We start from the raw sequence: 17,399 nt of genomic DNA, 5'->3' as shown, positions 1-17,399 counted from the left end.
TGTTAAAATCAATACTTATTAATGACCTCTTTATCATTATTAAATTTTGGCATGAATTATTTTGTTGAATTTTTAGTAAGAATCACAAGAAAAAATTGCCACATCACTGGTTATGTTGTATAACCTTGTAGGCTAGACTAGTAATTGCTTACAAGCTATACAAAAAGGACGTGGGTTAAATTTTGCTCATGGGCCAGAATTTGCTAACCCCTGCCTTAAAACAATCCTATAAGAATGAGTTATTATTCTCAGTTTTCAGAAGGAATGGACTAGGAGAACTTGGGTCAAAGTAGCAGAGCTTTCAATACATTTCTAAAATTCTTTCTCTTATTTTACAAAAGCCTATCTGTCTCTCCCTTTCTCTTTTGTGCAAGTTTCTAGGTGGAGCAGGGACAAAAAATATAATGTTGGATGGTAAGTTGGGGGTTTTGGGAGCTCCCAGGGTAAATGACATCTATATGTTTTAAAATCCTGTCTGTAAAATCTTCTCCTCTCTGGATTTGGGGATCATGTGGCTGGTACCTCCCTACCTCCCTGAAAGCAAACGTAGCTAGGCTGATTTCATCCCAGGTCTTGAGAGCAATAGTGAAATAGATTAAGTGTATCTCCTATCCCTTTTGTCTTGTTAGTCAAACACTCTTGGGTTCTTAGAGTCTTCACATTCTCCCTAATATCCTGGGAAAGCCAGATTCAAGGAGAAATCCAGTATTATTATATAAATTGTAAATAAATAAGGAGAAAGATGTTACCCTTCCCAAGGATTTGCAATTTTACTGGAGACCAAGCCCTATACCACAATATTTAATATCTTATTGCTATTTCTGTTATCCATGAGTAATGCAGATGGGAAGAATATTTTTGGTTTCCATAAACAGATGACCATATTTTATATCTGCTCATAAAACTGTAATGTTCCTGAATTTTAAAGTATTACTCAGTTTATTGGTAAACTTTAATCCACCTTGGTGGGATCTTACCTTTTAATAACTAACAAGGTAAAGTAAGGCCTAAATAATTGCATATATAACTGTTTCAATGAAATAATAGTTTGCATTTTAGTATGCATTATATTTTCTAGATAGTTTTATACCACAGGTCAGTAAGTTTGTATTTGTGAAGTATTCTTAAGCTCAATAAAAGTATAACCCAAAAGACGGCAATACAGTATAGAGAAATATGGCCTAGACATTTTGTAGCATTCTCTTTTCCAGTGTCAAGAGTGGAAGTAATATGTGAAAATATATTGAAAAGAGGGTAGTGTGTGTGAGTGTGTGTGTGTGTGTGTGTGTGTGTGAGAGAGAGAGAGAGAGAGAAGAGAGAGAGTGAAAGTGAGCACGCACACTCATATGGGTACTTGTATATGCATAGAAAAAGTACAGTGTATCAGTTATCTATTGTTGTAACAAACTACCCCCAAACCTAGTGGATTAAAGTAATAACCATTCACATGCTGTTGAATCTGCAATTTAAGCTAGGTTCAGCTGGTGATTTTCTGCTGATCTTGCCTGGCATCACTCCTGTGCCACTGGTCATCTAATGGTTCAGTTGTGGCAGGCTGGCCCATGATTACATCATTTACATGTCTAGGGGTAATCTGGGGCCCTTGACAGAGGCTGCTTGGTTCTTCTTTGTGTAGTTTCTTCAGCAGGGTAGTCTGAGTTTCTTCTGTGGTGGTGGTAGTATTCCAAAGAACATGCCCCAATGTTTTAGCACTTATTAAACCTCTTCTTACATCATACTTTCAATATCTACTAGCCAAAGCAAGGCATGTGGATATGCTGAGCATCATTGTGGGAGAGGACTGCACAAAGATGTAGATACCAGGTGGGGTGATTCATTTGGGAGTAAAGTTGTGGTTGTAAGATCTCCCTCCAAAATGTTATGCTGAAAAGCTGATCTTTTTTTTTTTATTATTATCACAGAACAAATAGATCTGTAATGCATGTTTCACAACTTTATATAGATGATTTCAAGTATTACTATGTTTAATGTTCTGTGCTATGACATTTTAAACAATTATAATTGTTTTCCTAAGATGTCATAGCTTTGCCCGAGGGTAGGGAACACATAGGGAAGCTACATCAGTGTAGCTATAAAGTACCATCAGTGCTTTATAGTGCTTAAGAGAATTTTGGTTGAAAGCATGAACTTTATTTGCCAACCCTGCCACTGCTTTCTTGGGCAAATGCTAAACCTCTCTGTCTCCATTTCCTCAGCTATAATCATTGATAGCAAGAGTCTGAAGGACATTTATATACCTCTCCCCATGACAGGTTCATATTAAACCCTAAAAAAAAATATATAATAATAAATATTATTATTTAATAGTGGTAGAGAAAATTTCCCAGTAGATTCTTTCTAGATTCCTCAGTTATTCTTTATACAAATATCTGATCAGTCTTTTCTTTACTAATTTAAAAATAATTAAGTTGTTATTATATATTACATGCAGGTACCACCACCACAAAAGACAAGTAGTTATATCCCTGGTAGGCTCCATTTCTAAGCGGATCTGTTGGCTTGCATACACTTGATTATCCTAACATTTCCACCCCCCTTAAATGAATTGACACTACTTAGGGATCATAAAAATTTTATAGATGTTTGTGTATTCCTATCTCTTTTATAAAGTCCAAGGTGGCAGATTTAAGGAAACAACTGAGGACTTGGTATCCGGGAGGCCTGGGTGGAAATCCAACTTCTGTCACTTACAGCTATATGACTCTAAATTTCAGTTTTTCAGCTATAAAATGGGGCTAATAATATAGCCTTAGAAAGGTTGTAAGAATTCAAAGGGATAGTGTTTATCAAATGCCCAGCACATACCTAGACTGAATAAATGGTAATCCTTACAAATAAATTTAAGTGTACTTTTGCAGGGTTATGTGGATTCATTATCTAATCACAGCCTAAAAAATCGAGCCTTATGACACCTTGGTGTATGAAAATATTTCTGCTGCCAAAGTTATCACTGTAAATTTTAATCAAAGATTCAGATAACTGTGATTACTTTGCATTTCTGTGTCAAGATTGCCTGAGGACATATCCAAGAACAAATAGCCTACTGTCGGATGGAAATATGGAAACAGACTTTGGAACACTAGCATGCAGCTAGCTCACCATGACTGTTTCTGAAACACTTCAAAATTACTCCAAAAAACATAAAAGACAGAAGAAAACATCAGGGAATATTTATGGAAAATAAGCAAGAGAAGATAAGTTAACTTTAGAAATGTTCTATAATAATTTTAAACTTATATGCTTTTTCAAATGAATATAATCATTTTAGTATTTCAAGGAAAACTATATAAAGCAAAACAAGTATCTAAGCACAAATTGAACAAAACCCCATTCCTTCCCCTACCCTAAAGACATGGCCTAATTATGTTCAACCTACTTTAAAGTGGCATTAATTCTTTAAAGGCTTCAGGTTAGTATTTAGTAAACTGCATCTTCACTTCAATTAATGGAATCCTAGTAGACTCATAGCCTTAAAAATCTTTTTAAGAAACCTTGGGATTCTGAAGGGCCATGGTATAATAGAGATAAAAGATTTATTTGCCTTACCCACCAATTTCAGTCAGGTTTCTTGGTTCCATTTGGCCCAAGGGGCCTGACTGGGGGCCCTGGGAATGCATACTGTAGGGGTTAGCACCTCGTAGATATAGAGCTGAGCAGTTGCAGAATAAAATGGGATGGGGTGGCTGGGTGGCTCAGTTGTTAAGCATCTGCCTTCAGCTCAGGTCATGATCCCAGGGTCCTGGGATGGAGCCCCACATTGGGCTCCCGGCTCTGCAGGAATGTGGCTTCTCCCTCTCCCACTCCCCCTGCTTGTGTTCCCTCTCTGGCTCTCTCTCTCTGTGTCAAATAAATGAAAACTTTAACAAAAACAAGAATGGAATGGGATGATCAGGGTATGTTTTATTGTGGAGAGCAAAGAATGGAAAGAGTTCAGGAAACCAACAATATCAACATTCAGGAGCAGAGCAGTCTAGGCAGAAGGGGCAGTGGGTACAAAGTCCTAAGGGGGAGTGTGTTTAGCGAGTTCTGTGATGGTAGAGGCCAGTTTGGCTGAAGCCGGCTAAGTGAGGACGTGGTGGTAGGAGGGAGGGTCTGAGGGCTAACTGTCAAGATCTATGGGTCATTGTAAGGGTTTGAATTTGCTGTGTGTGAGATGGAGAGCTTTTGCAGGGTTTTACAGAAAGTGACATTGCATGACTTAGGTTTTAAAAAGATCCATCTGGCTGCTGAATGGGAAATAACCCATGAGGATGGGGTTGGGGGAGACAAGGGCAGAAACCTAAAAACCAGGTAGGAGGCTTTTGTAGTAATCCTGGCAGGGGATGATGGTGGCTCAGACCAGGATGGTAACAGTAGAGACTGTCAAAAGTGTTGTATCCTCAATATTTTTTGAATGTTGAGCCAACAGGATTTCCTAATAGAAACTAACAAGAACTTTTTGGCATGTCAACTTCATTTTAGTGTTGTGAATCACTTATTCCACATTTCTAATAATTAGCTGAGCAAACAACTATAATCCCTCCCGGCTGCTCAAGACAGCACACTGAATCATGCAGTGATGGATTTGACCTTCCAGACACACAGGACTGAGGCAGAAAGGGTATGGAAAATACATCCTCTTGTAAGGTAATTCCCTAGGTAAGGGACAAACAGCCTCACAGACAATGAGGTAGTGATAGCTGAGAAAGGAGGCGCTCAGGGGTGGGAATGAGAGATTGGGGTTCAGGGTAATTTTTGTCCCCTGAAGCCTTTTATTTATTCCTATCCCAGTTTATAAGGTCTTGCTCTTTCTTCTTCAATACCATAACTTCCTTAAAGGGAATCTGGTGAGGCTATGAACTTCAAACTATAGAAATGATCCCTGAACGTACAATCTTGAGGCTGTGAACTTCAGGGGACATAATTCAACAAATTACTTGCCTAAACCTTAAGTGTGGTTTTTGGTCACTTCGGCCCTGATGTTTTAGGACTTAACAAATTCGTTAGTATCTTCAGCGGAAGGCTCTAGGTATCAGTTTGTTCCTTAAGCCAAACATTTGGGGATATAAGCTTGTCGTTCTCTCTTTAATCTGTTTAATGTCACTAAAAGAAGTGCCAACAATAGGTCCTGACTCTCACAATTTCTTTGTTGCAGTGTGACCTTCCACATCTTGCCCTCAGTGCTGCAGCCCCCTCCTGAGGACTCATTTTTGTTTGTCAGGTTTTTTGGTTGCAAGCAACAAAACCAAATCTGATTGACTAATTTAAGCTGAAAATGAATTTATTGGAAGGTAGCTCATAGAACTGACAGACACACGGGAGGGTTAAGTTTAGGAATGGATACAAGTAGGGCCACTTGGAGCTGGTGGTGCGGAATTGGTCATGCGTCAGAGCAGCCTGCTTGATCGCTGCTGGAGGCTTCCCCCTCTGCTTGCTGATTGGAGCTGATGTGGCTGTGGTCTCGGCCTCTACCCCAGACTCTGATCACTGAATATTTGCATCATGGCTGCAAGACCTTCAGTCCCTGGTGTGAGCATCTATTTGGCTAATCCTAGGTTACACATCTTCAATTTGCAAGGAGAGGGAGTTCTTGGAAATCAGGGAGGTAAACTTCCTTCACAATATACAAAGGAGGATGAAAATATTTGGATGCTAAGTAGCAAAACACGGCAAGTGCCATATTCAAATGAAATAATGCAACTGGAAACATTTGAAAGGAAACACATTTGCATAGAAATACATAACAATTTGCATATACCTTGCATTTGCCCTAATGGACTCACTCCATGCTCTTGCCTCAGATACTCTTCTGTTTAATATGTTAATAGTGTTAACTTGGAAATTTCTCCTTTTTAAAAAACTTTTATGAATTCTTCCCTATTTATCATTTCCTTCCTCTTATTTAATTTTTATTTCTTCCAGTGCATAAGCATCCTTTTTTCCTTCTTTTTTTTGCCTTTTTTATTATTTGACTTTATATTGCTTTTTCCTACTTAAAAAAAATCTTGTTTTCCTGTCTTCTCTAATTATAAGAAATGTGATGGTTAGAACCTAAGCAGAGTCATGTAGGTTCTGTTTATTTTCAACCCCATATCATTAGCCCCTCTCCCCCGTCCCCATGACCCTGACTACCATCACTTTCAGTTTTCTACCATTTCCTAGGTATCCAAGGCCCCACGTATACCAAAGAGACAGCAATGAGCCTGGGAAAGGCAGTATACTATAATGGCTGAGGGTGTGTCCTCTGGAGTCAAACTGCTGTTATCAATTACATTATATAATAATAATGCCTACTCCACTGACTTGTTTACAAGTTTAAATCAATTATTTTGTGTGTTTACAACAGTGTCTGCAATATAGTAAGCGAAGTGCAGATGTGAAGCTATCCTTATTATTACTGTTTTCTGTATTAAAGTATATCCATTCCTTGTTTTATTATTCCAGGGCCCTCTTCTATTTCTCAAGTGTTAAGATGATGTAATCAGCATAATGTGTTCATGGTTTTAAATGCTTTAAAATATGATCTCAATCCAGGCAACAAATCTCTATTTCAGCATGAGGTTTATCGAGCTACAAATGTCTTAACCAAAAGAGGTGTTAATGTCTTTTTGGCACCCTGGTGAAGGTGTCTATTTAGAATATGGGCCTCTGAGCCTTTTGATATTCAGTGTAGATAACACCTGAACTTTAGTGTCTAGAGTTTCCCTTCTAATTAGATCTTTTAAACCATTAGGTGTCTCCGCCTACCCCAGACTCCAAACTTTTATTTTGAAATTTTCAAAGATTACAACAAAGTTGAATGAATTTCACAGTGAATGCTCTTATTTCTACTGTAGATTCTTAGAACTACACTGTCATTTTTTTCCCCTAATAATGTGTTTCACTAGACTTAGTTGTAGAAGGAAAGCAACATAGAAAGTGCAAAGAACATGGGCTTTACATTCAGAGGCCTGCATTTGAGTCCCTTTTCCTGGCTTTAGAGTTGTGTGTTACTAGGGTTGATTTCTTAAATTCCTTGAGTTTAGTTTCTTTATCTGTAAAATGTGAACACTAATATAGACTTTGAAGTGTTGCTTTGAAGATCAAATGACAGCTTAGATGTGTAATAGACACTAAATAAATGTTAATTCTCTCATTGTTTGTATTTTTTACATTGTTTAATGTAGTCATTTTTTAAAAATAATTACACTCCAGACCATTGGCCTTTGTGTAGTGTTTTCCATCTTTCAAATCTATAAAAGAAATTGGCACAACTGATTTAAACAACTGTGTTGGAATCTAAATGTGATAATTTACTGTGTATCCATTTTGATTATATACTTTCATGACCTTTAGGTGGTTCTGTTTAGCTTTGGGGGGCTTTCCTTGTCATTTCAAGTGAGAATTTTATTGTTTAAACGTCTCTTATTTTCTTGACACGAGATTGTCATTTTGTTTCTTTGCTTTGAAACATATTGCCTTTGTTAATTTTTACCTTTGGTATATCCCTTATCTGTGACCTTTTCCAAATCTTTTATTTCTGCTTAAATTTTTTTTCTCATTTCTGTGTATGTAATCTAGGCTTGTTAGTACCTGAATGCTTATTTTCCTCCAAATCCTGTTGCTCATTTTTGCCCTATCTCTTCTTCTTTGTGGTATTTCTTGATCATATTCATGAATTCTACAATCAGGAAACACTTAGTTGTTTTTCTGCTTGGCTCCTTTTTCCATTAGTAAAGATACAGACATTTCTTCCATTAATCAAGCTACTTCTTGTGCATTTTTATATGTTATTCTTATTGGTTTTGTGGCATTGTAGTACCAATCTTTTTTCCTTCCATGTTTTCAGGCTACATTATTGAAAGATGCTTTTATCAGTGAAAGTGATTCAATTTTTCTTTTGTTGTTTATACCATTTTAATATGCTACTGCATTTACCTAATCTGGTCTTAACCTAAACCAATCTACTTTGAATTTTCTCTACATAAAATATTTCAGAAACATACAATTTAGTTCAAACAACCATTTAGTAATTTATCATTATTATGTTAGTATTTTTAATTTAAGTTTTAATACACTTCTTTAAAAGATGGCTTGCTATTTTATAAATTCTAGTGGGTATGGTAGTTTATACTTCCATTTCTCTATTTACCTCATACATATTTTAGTCATAACGGGTGATAGATGTTTGGCCTGTAGTTGTCAACCAAATAAGTATAGCTAAACTTCTAATTATTTAGCACCCTTAATTATAAGAAACAGCTGTGAATAAAAAGGAAACAATAAAACTCCAAGTTTGAGAAATGCAAAAAATACCCTAGATGATGTAAAGATGAAAATGTAGTAGGCCCAACAAAGTCTTCTAACCCCAGTGCATTATTCTTTTCCGACTCTTCACTATGAGAATCTGGTAGGGTTTCTGAAGGTAAAATCCACCATGTTGGGGGACCTTTCTAAGACTGTGGCCCCGAGGAGTTTCTCACTTTCATGCAAATCCATGCTGAACTTCCAAATTATCATTTAATTACCATTTAATCTTGCTAGTTTGCGGTCCTGTGGCTTCTTCTCCAGGTAAAAAATTGTGCTATGATTCTCTGTCTTCACTTGTCTCTCCAGATTTTGGGGGTGGTGATTTGCCCTTCAGTTCTCCACTGGGTCCAATAAAAGTCATTGATTTTATTTTATTTTTTATTTTTTTTTAAGATTTTATTTTATTATTTATTTGAGAGAGAGAGAATGAGAGATAGAGAGCACGAGAGGGAAGAGGGTCAGAGGGAGAAGCAGACTCCCCGCAGAGCAGGGAGCCTGATGTGGGACTCGATCCCGGGACTCCAGGATCATGACCTGAGCTGAAGGCAGTTGCTTAACCAACTGAGCCACCCAGGCGCCCAAAGTCATTGATTTTAAATTCATCTTTTTTTTTTCTTGCTGTGAGGATGGGAATGATGATTTCCAAGGTCTTTATATGTTGGAGTTGAAACCAGAAATCCAAGATTGTTTTACAACACATGGTATTGGAACAACTGGATATCTATACAAAACAAGAAGGAATCTCCATCTATGCCTTGCATCAATTTAAAAAATAATCACTCAAAATGGAACATAGACCCTAATGTGAAGCCTAAAACTCTAAAACTTCTATAGGAAAACACAGAAGAGAATCTTTGTGATCTTAGTTTAGGCAAAGTTTTCTTAGATATGATACCAAAAGCGTGATCCATAAAAGAAAAATCTGATAAATTTGATCTCATCAAGATTAAAAATACCTTCATAAGGCACAGTTTAGAAAAACCAAAAAACAAGTCACCAACTGCATAAAAATGTTTTCAAATCCCCATATCTCTTTTAAAGGACTTGTGTCTAGAACATAAAAATACTCTCAAAGCACAATCACTAAAAATGGAACAAACTGACTTTAAAAAATTAGCAAAAGATTTACATATGCACTTCACCAAGAAGAGATTTGAGTAGCAAATAAACACATGCAATTCTAAATATCATTTGTCATTAGAAAATGTAAATAAATCCACAATGAGTACTGCTAGAATGGTTGAAATACAAAAGCAGAACTGCTAGTACCCAGTACTAGTAAAAATGTAGAGCAACTGGAATGCTCCTATATTGTTGATGGGAATGGAAAATAGTATAGCTACTATGGGAAATAGTTCAGCTGTTTCTTATGAAGTTAAACATGTGCTTACCATAAGTTCTAGCATTACCACTCTTAGGTAACTTAAAAGAAGTGAAATATCTGTACCCTAATGTTTATAGCAGTTTTATCTGTAATAGCTCCAAACTGGTAACTAAAATGTCTAGCAGCTGGTGAATGTATAGACCAACCATGATCCATCCATAAAATGGAATAGTGCTCAGCCATAAATGAAATGGACTATTGATACAGGCAATGGCATGGATGAATCAAATCTCACAGATATTGTGTTAGATGAACAAAACAAAACAGTTCTGAATGGCTCTATATTCAATGATTCCATTCGTATAACATTCTGGAAAAGGCAAAATAGGAGAGAAAACATCAGTGGTTCAAGTAATAGATGTAGAGGGATGTCTTGGGCTGCTACAACAAAAATGCCATTGACTGGGTGGCTTAAACACAATAGAAATTTATTTCTCACAGTTCTAAAAGCTAGTGAGTCCAAGATCAAGGTGCTGGAAGATTCAGTATCTGGTGAGAGCCCACTTTCTGGTTCATAGATGGCAATCTTTTTGCTGTTCCTTCACATGGTGGTAGAGCTCTGTGGGGTCTCCTTGTTAAGGGCACTGATTCCAGCAATGAAGTTTCCACCTTCATGGCCTCAACACCCATTTCCTAATACCATCACTTTGGGCATTAGGTTTCAACATATGAATTCTGGGGGTGGGGGACACAAACCTTCAATCTGTAGAGGGGAGGACTTGACTACAATGAGGCACAAGAAGATTTTATGGAGTGATGGGCCTGCATGTTTGTTGGGTTTTGGTGAAAGTTACATAATTCTGTGCAGTTACCAGAACCCATAGAACTGCACGTAGAACTGAACACTAAAAAGTGTGAAGTTTGTTTTTTATGTAAATTGTGTATCAATAAATAAAAAACAGTCAATAGATAATCTATGAAATTAAAAATCAAGAGTTAGCAAAAATGTTAGCATAAAATATACATCATATTTTATTTTTCTTTTTAATTTTCTAAATATTGACCTTAGGGCAAAACATTTGGTACATGTTAATTTGTGAGGGTTTTTTTCACCCTTTGTAATGCCACCAATTTTCATATTTAAAAAGACAATATTTACTAAATAACTTAATATAGCATATAAGGCTCTTTTTATATTTATTAATGACATCTTTAGTCAATATATATTTTAAAGTTTATTTCTTTATTTAAGTAATCTCTATACCCAATGTGGGGCTTGAACTCATGACCCCAAGATCAAGAGTTGCATGCTCTCCTACTGAGGCAGCCAGGGACCCCTAGTCAATATCTTTTAATGGATATTATCTGCCATGTTCTACTGTTATCTGAACAATAATGATGGCATTACATGTCTCTCAAAGTTTATAATTTCAAATGAACCGTAAAAATAGACATACTTTATTCTGTGTGCCCCCTATCTGCCACTTTGAGAATGCATATCCATTTATTTTGCTTCTACTGTTTTATTTGTGAAGCATAATTTTAGTGGTTCATGTGTAGAATCTTTTAATCACAATTATTACCCAGGGATCTGGGAAGGAACTATAGAAGCTGGTTGGACATTTTCTTTTTTTTTAATTTTTTATTGTTATGTTAATCACCATACATTACATCATCAGTTTTTGATGTAGTGTTATGATTCATTGTTTGTACATAACACCCAGTGCTCCATGCAGTACGTGCCCTCTTTAATACCCATCACCAGGCTAACCCATCCCCCCACCCACCTCCCCTCTAGAACCCTCAGTTTGTTTTTCAGAGTCCATTGTCTCTCATGGTTCATCTCCCCCTCTGATTTCTCCCCTTCATTCTTCCCCTCCTGCTATTTTCTTCTTCTTTTTTTTCTTAACATATATTACATTATTTGTTTCAGAGGTACAGATCTGTGATTCAACAGTCTTGCACAATTCACAGCACTCACCATAGCACATACCCTCCCCAATGTCTATCACCCAGCCACCCCATCCCTCCCACCCCCCCGACTCCAGCAACCCTCAGTTTGTTTCCTGAGATTAAGAATTTCTCATATCAGTGAGGTCATATGATACATGTCTCTCTCTGATTGACTTATTTCGCTCAGCATAACACCCTCCAGTTCCATCCACGTCATTGCAAATGCCAAGATCTCCTTCCTTTTGATGGCTGCATAATATTCCATTGTATATATATAACACATCTTTTCATTTAGTTTTTCACCTCTCAAAGTTGATAATCCAATGATGGATCTTTCTCTAGGGGAAAAAATGCATATTCTATATTTTATATTCTAGTTAAGGATTATAACAACTTAGATATTCCTTTTTCTATGATTTTGAGGTATTTTAAGAGTTGTACTCCAATAATATTATAACCTCACAATTCCGTTTCATCTTGAGTGGTTTGGTCATTGGACAGTTCTTCACCCATAGGTTTTGATATAGAGACTAATTATCCTTACAATGAACTTGACCAGTTCTCATGACTTTCCTACCATGGGAATGAGACTGGTAGTAAACAAATAGTAATTTATTTATATAATTGGGTATATATAATTTATTATATTTAAGTTTCTGGTACCACAAACTGAGTAGTTTAAGCAAAAGAAATTTATTGTTTCACAGTTCTGGAGGGTAGAAATCCAAGATCAAGGTGTTGGCAGAATCACACTTCATTCTAAAGGCTCCCTGGAAGGATCAGTACCAGGCCTCTCTCCTAGTTTCTGCTAGTTGCCCTGTCTTGTGACTTCATAACTCTTATTTTCACATGGTGTTTTCCCTGTATGCATGTCTGTGTCCAAATTTTCTCTTTTTATATGAGAATCAGTCATATTGGATTAGGGGCTAATCCTATTCCAGCACAGTCTCATCTTAAGTAGTCATGTCTACAATGGTCCTATTACCAAATAAGATCACATTCTAAGGTACTGGGGGTTAGGACCTCCACATATGCATTTTGTGTGGGGATACAATCAACGTATATACCTGTATTCACATTTGCTACTTGATGTCCAATGCCTGAGGCAGAGGCTTCAGCTAAGGACAGCCAACTCTTCTGACATATGATTTCCATGGCATGGCTGCAGACTACTGTAAAAACTAAGGAAAGAACATTAGAAGCAGACCCATCCACTGACTTTAGTGTTTAGAAGAGGACTTCAAACTTCTTATGTGATATCTGCTTAACAAATAAGACACTTTGATTTTTGTATTTATGATATTATATTTCTATTTCTGTTTCTCTTTGAATTAAGCTATTTTAGAAGCAATTACAGAGACGGAGCAGACCTCCATGATGAAAGATCAGTAGCCATTGCCTATGTTTCAACTTTTTCTCTGTCTCAATAAAATGATGAAAAAGATTAATTTATACCTTTAAAAGATTCTTCTGCAACAGAATAGTTTGCTTTACCCAAACCCCTTATCCTTCCATGCAGTTATTATTATTAGCTGAATTCTTTTCTCCTATCTTGTTTTCACAGCATGATGCAGCCTTGGTCCTTGACTACAAAGGTTTGATGAAAAACTATATAGGAAAGGGAATTTAGGAAAGTCCATGTGCCAGATATAAAATGTCAACAAGTGTTTGTTCCTCTTGCTTTGGTTGTCATTTTTCAGGCAGTATGCTGAGTGCCACTTACTGCTTTATTCTCCTTTGATTTATTTTCATATGCAGTAGGCATTATTATCTCTCTTTATCCTCTTCATATAGCATTTAGAAATGATATTGTTTCTCTACTTACTCTTCTTTTCTTAGAATTTTTTTTAATATTCCCGTATTATTTATGTTGTTATTCTCTATCCTTTTCCTTCTTTTTCTCCTTTCAGCCTTTTTTGAACTCTTCAGGTGAAACTGAACTCTGCTTTTGTGACAACGTAACTTCATGGACAGAAATGATTACTCTCTCTGTTAGATCAAAATTGAGGGCTCAGGTAAGCTATTTTCAGAAACCTGGCACAAACAGGATCTTTTGGTGTTTTAGGTCTGGCCCTCAGGCAACCATGAAGTCACTAAAGGTCATTCAACTGGAATAGAGTCCTCTCTTGGGAGTCACTGCCCCTGACATTCAATTAGGTTATTCAGGGTGTCCACCCTGCAAAGAGAAGCTTTGCATTGCTTTTGTGTAAAACAGTGAAAGTAAATGAAAGCTGGTACACTTAAGGATTCTCTTTTTAAACAAAGACCAGGATGGACCTTTAGTTTTCTAGATAACAAGAACTATGCAATTTCTAATTTGTTGTGGCACCTAGACCGTTGAATTGTGAGTCTTTTCTAAGGACCAGATCAAACCATTAACCATTGCTTCTTGAATTCACATCCTTCTGGACCATCGAACTCCTCATTCATGTAGACTCAGCATAAATCTTTATTTAAGATCCTCCCCAGCTTATAAGTCTTGGTTTAAAAAGCAAACAGAAACACTGAAGATTTAGTGAAGATTTCCTGTAGTCATGAAGAAGTCATAAAGAATATCCTCACTCTCAAGAGGATATTACTGATGTGATCAAAGAGGCACATGGAGTAGTGGCACTCTTGGGAACACAGTGGCCCCATGAAAATGCTTCAGATGGTGAAGCAGCAAATTATTTACTACCTAACAGTCAAAATTGTAATTTTCCAAGGAACTCACTCATCATTTTATCATTTTATATAATGATATATATAATATCTAATATACAATATTAAATTATATCTATATGTAAAATTTCTTTTACATAAAATCCCATTATATAAAATGTCATTTAAAAAAAGATCGGGTAAGAATGTTTATATCATATATGTACCTTAATATTTTTGGTTATTAATAACAAAATGTAAGTAGGGGTGAGAAACAAATGTTGTCTTTTAGACTTCTTTTTATAAAAGAAAAGATTTGAATGCTATTCCTTCCCAACTAGATTGTGATTTCCCTGAAGCATTTTTTAATGATTTTTGTTACTTTGTTTCTTTATTATTTGCTGAATTACCATGACTGGCACATCATAGGCACTCCACAAATTCTTATTAAATGAGTAATTGAATGAACTGGTGAATGAGCCAATAAACAGAGAAACTAACCATCTTATGTCTAAGACCCTCCAATACCCTGTTTTGTTATGCCAAACCAGCTTCCAACAACCTGACTTCGGACAAGATGGCTGACATGGAAATGAAAGAGTTACATTAGAAATGGGCTGAACATAGCTTTCCCCTTCTTGTTGGGAAGTTGGAATTCTATTCTTGTTCTGCCCTGATTCTGAGCAACAATGACCTAGTATACATGGGGTAGCAAGTAGGCCAGCAGATACTACCCTTTCATCTTGAGTCATAAAAGTTGGCATTTTGGATTTTTGACATTTAGCTAAGTCTTTGTGACAGCACTCTCCCTGGCTTCCTACATGACACGTGGGATGAAATCTGGTATAGCAAAGTTCCATATGATTTCTTGCTGCATGTGATATGCAATAATAGATTGGATGAGTAAATTTCTTTTTTTTTCACTATACATAGATGCAAAACTACAAATGGAGAAATAAAGAATGACACAATCATGCAACTGCCAAAGAGATATGCATTGTATCAAGAGCCAGTTCAAAAATATAAGGAGACATATTTATATAATGTATTTTAGCATATTTTCCATAATTTTTGGCTAGTAGCACGAGGGCTTAGAAATATATATGTAACATAGGATAATATTATGAAAAATTTCACTTTGTTTCAATTCAACAATTATTTAACATAGCACTATGTATACAACAGATATTAAAAATGGGGAAAGAGCATTGCCTGGGTGGCACAGTTGGTTAAGCATCCAGTGCAATTTCAGCTCAGGTCATAATCTCAGGGTTGTGAGATTGAGTCCTGCACTGAGCTCCACACTGGGTGTGGAGCCTGCTTAAGATTCTCCCTTTCCCTCTGCCCTCCCCCCAAAATGGGGCAAGATAAGGACCTTGACCTCAAGAAGCCCATAGTGGAGCTTTGCTAAGAACACAAATAATTGTAATTAAGACCAAGTAAATAAGAAAAGTACAAATAATTTAAGGAGTTTAAAGAGCAGAAACTAGTTCATGTGATTGAGATTAATGAAAAAGATGACATTTAAGATGGACATGAAAAGATACAATTTTGTTTGGTGGGGATAAAGTTACTGGTGAAAGAAGACCATGTGACCATGGAAAGTGGTCCATATTTTGGAATAGCGAATAGTTAAATGCATCTGGATCCTAAGGTACACTTGGAGAAATAGTGGGAAATGAAGTTAGAAAGACAGGGTTGTCTTACTGCAGAAGGGCCTAAATATTAGGTGAAATACCCAGACTCATTTGATTGGAAATGTGATACACCTGAAAGATTTTGAGGGAAAGAAGAGTAGGTTTGGCACAATGGTTTAAGAAATGTGGTCTGACAGAAATTAGGCAGAGTGGGATAAGAGGGCAGATGAGTTCTAAAACTATTACATTCTCTAGTGCCTGGATTATTGAGAGGGGATTGGAGAAGTGTTAGCCAGGGTTTAGATGGGAAACAAATGGCATATCAATTTGGATAAATTGAGGAGAGTTTAATAAAGGGACTATTTTCAAAGCTGCGAATAGTTATGGGGGGTGGAAATCACAAGGGATACATAATGCAGTTATTTGGGACTTATTAGAATTATGAACATCACCAACCCTGGGTCTAAAATGATGTGGGGCAGAGACTTTATCAGAACCCAGGGGAGAATTGTGTGAAGCAGAGAGCCTTTAGTAGAGAGTGAGAGCCAGTCAATAGCAACCCTAGGGAAAACATTATGGCCTTATTTTCCTCCTTCCCTCTGGTTTTTTGCTGGGGCTCCCTATTGGCCAAGCACAACCAGAAGCCAAAGGTCAAGAGACCTTTTCAGGTGATCTCTTTAGGTGTGATTCCTAGGGCACACAGCAGGGTGGAGAGTGATCTGGAGGGCAAATGAAAGCTATCCTGTGCAGTTATGGACCAATGCAGGGTACTTTAGGTGAGATGCCACACAGAAAGTTGGAAATGGAGTGCTGCAGGAATGTTGAACTAAAGGTGAGGAATTTTGAACTGCTGAAGTTATGTGAATGGATGAGATCATGGGGAAAATACATATATATAGAGAAAAAAGTAGCAAATGTATAGGATAGAACTTTCAGGAAAAGCTGTATGTAGAAGACCGGAGAACAAAGAGGAGATACCAAAGAAGGTAAGGAGGAACAGAAGGAGACAAAACCAGGAGCAAAGAATGATGGAGATGAAGGAAAGAGCCAGCATCAGGAAGGAGAAGGAGGCAGAGAGGAAGTCCCAGGCAAAATACAGTTTTAAGAAAGGTCGAATAGCCTGTCACCGGCTCTTTGCCAACTTAAGGTAAATAGTTGGTTTTATCAATACCAATGTGGCCTTCTGTTATGGTTGTGTTTTGGATTTGGGGAAATAGGAAAGAGAATGCAGTTATAGTGAAGGAGTTGAGGCCAGGAACAAATAATCACATCCTTACTTTTCCATTATTTCTATTTTCTTCTGCTAATCCTCTTGCTTCTCCTCTTTCTTCTTCTTCCTTTGCATTTAGTAACACCTCTAATATACTAGACACTTTACCTACCTCCAGCGCTTCCATTTCAAAACAACCCCGGATGGTAGATATTATCTTCATCTTATGTGAAAGAAAGTTTGGTCATGCATTTAGTTAGGATTAGGCTCATTTTCAAAACCAGAACTCTTAGACTCCAAAGCTGTGTACTATTTTTACAGTGTTTGGTGCATAGTAGTTATCATC

This window comes from Zalophus californianus, chromosome 7, assembly GCF_009762305.2.
Source record: "Zalophus californianus isolate mZalCal1 chromosome 7, mZalCal1.pri.v2, whole genome shotgun sequence".
Taxonomy (NCBI): domain Eukaryota; kingdom Metazoa; phylum Chordata; class Mammalia; order Carnivora; family Otariidae; genus Zalophus; species Zalophus californianus.
This window is presented reverse-complemented; position numbering follows the sequence as displayed.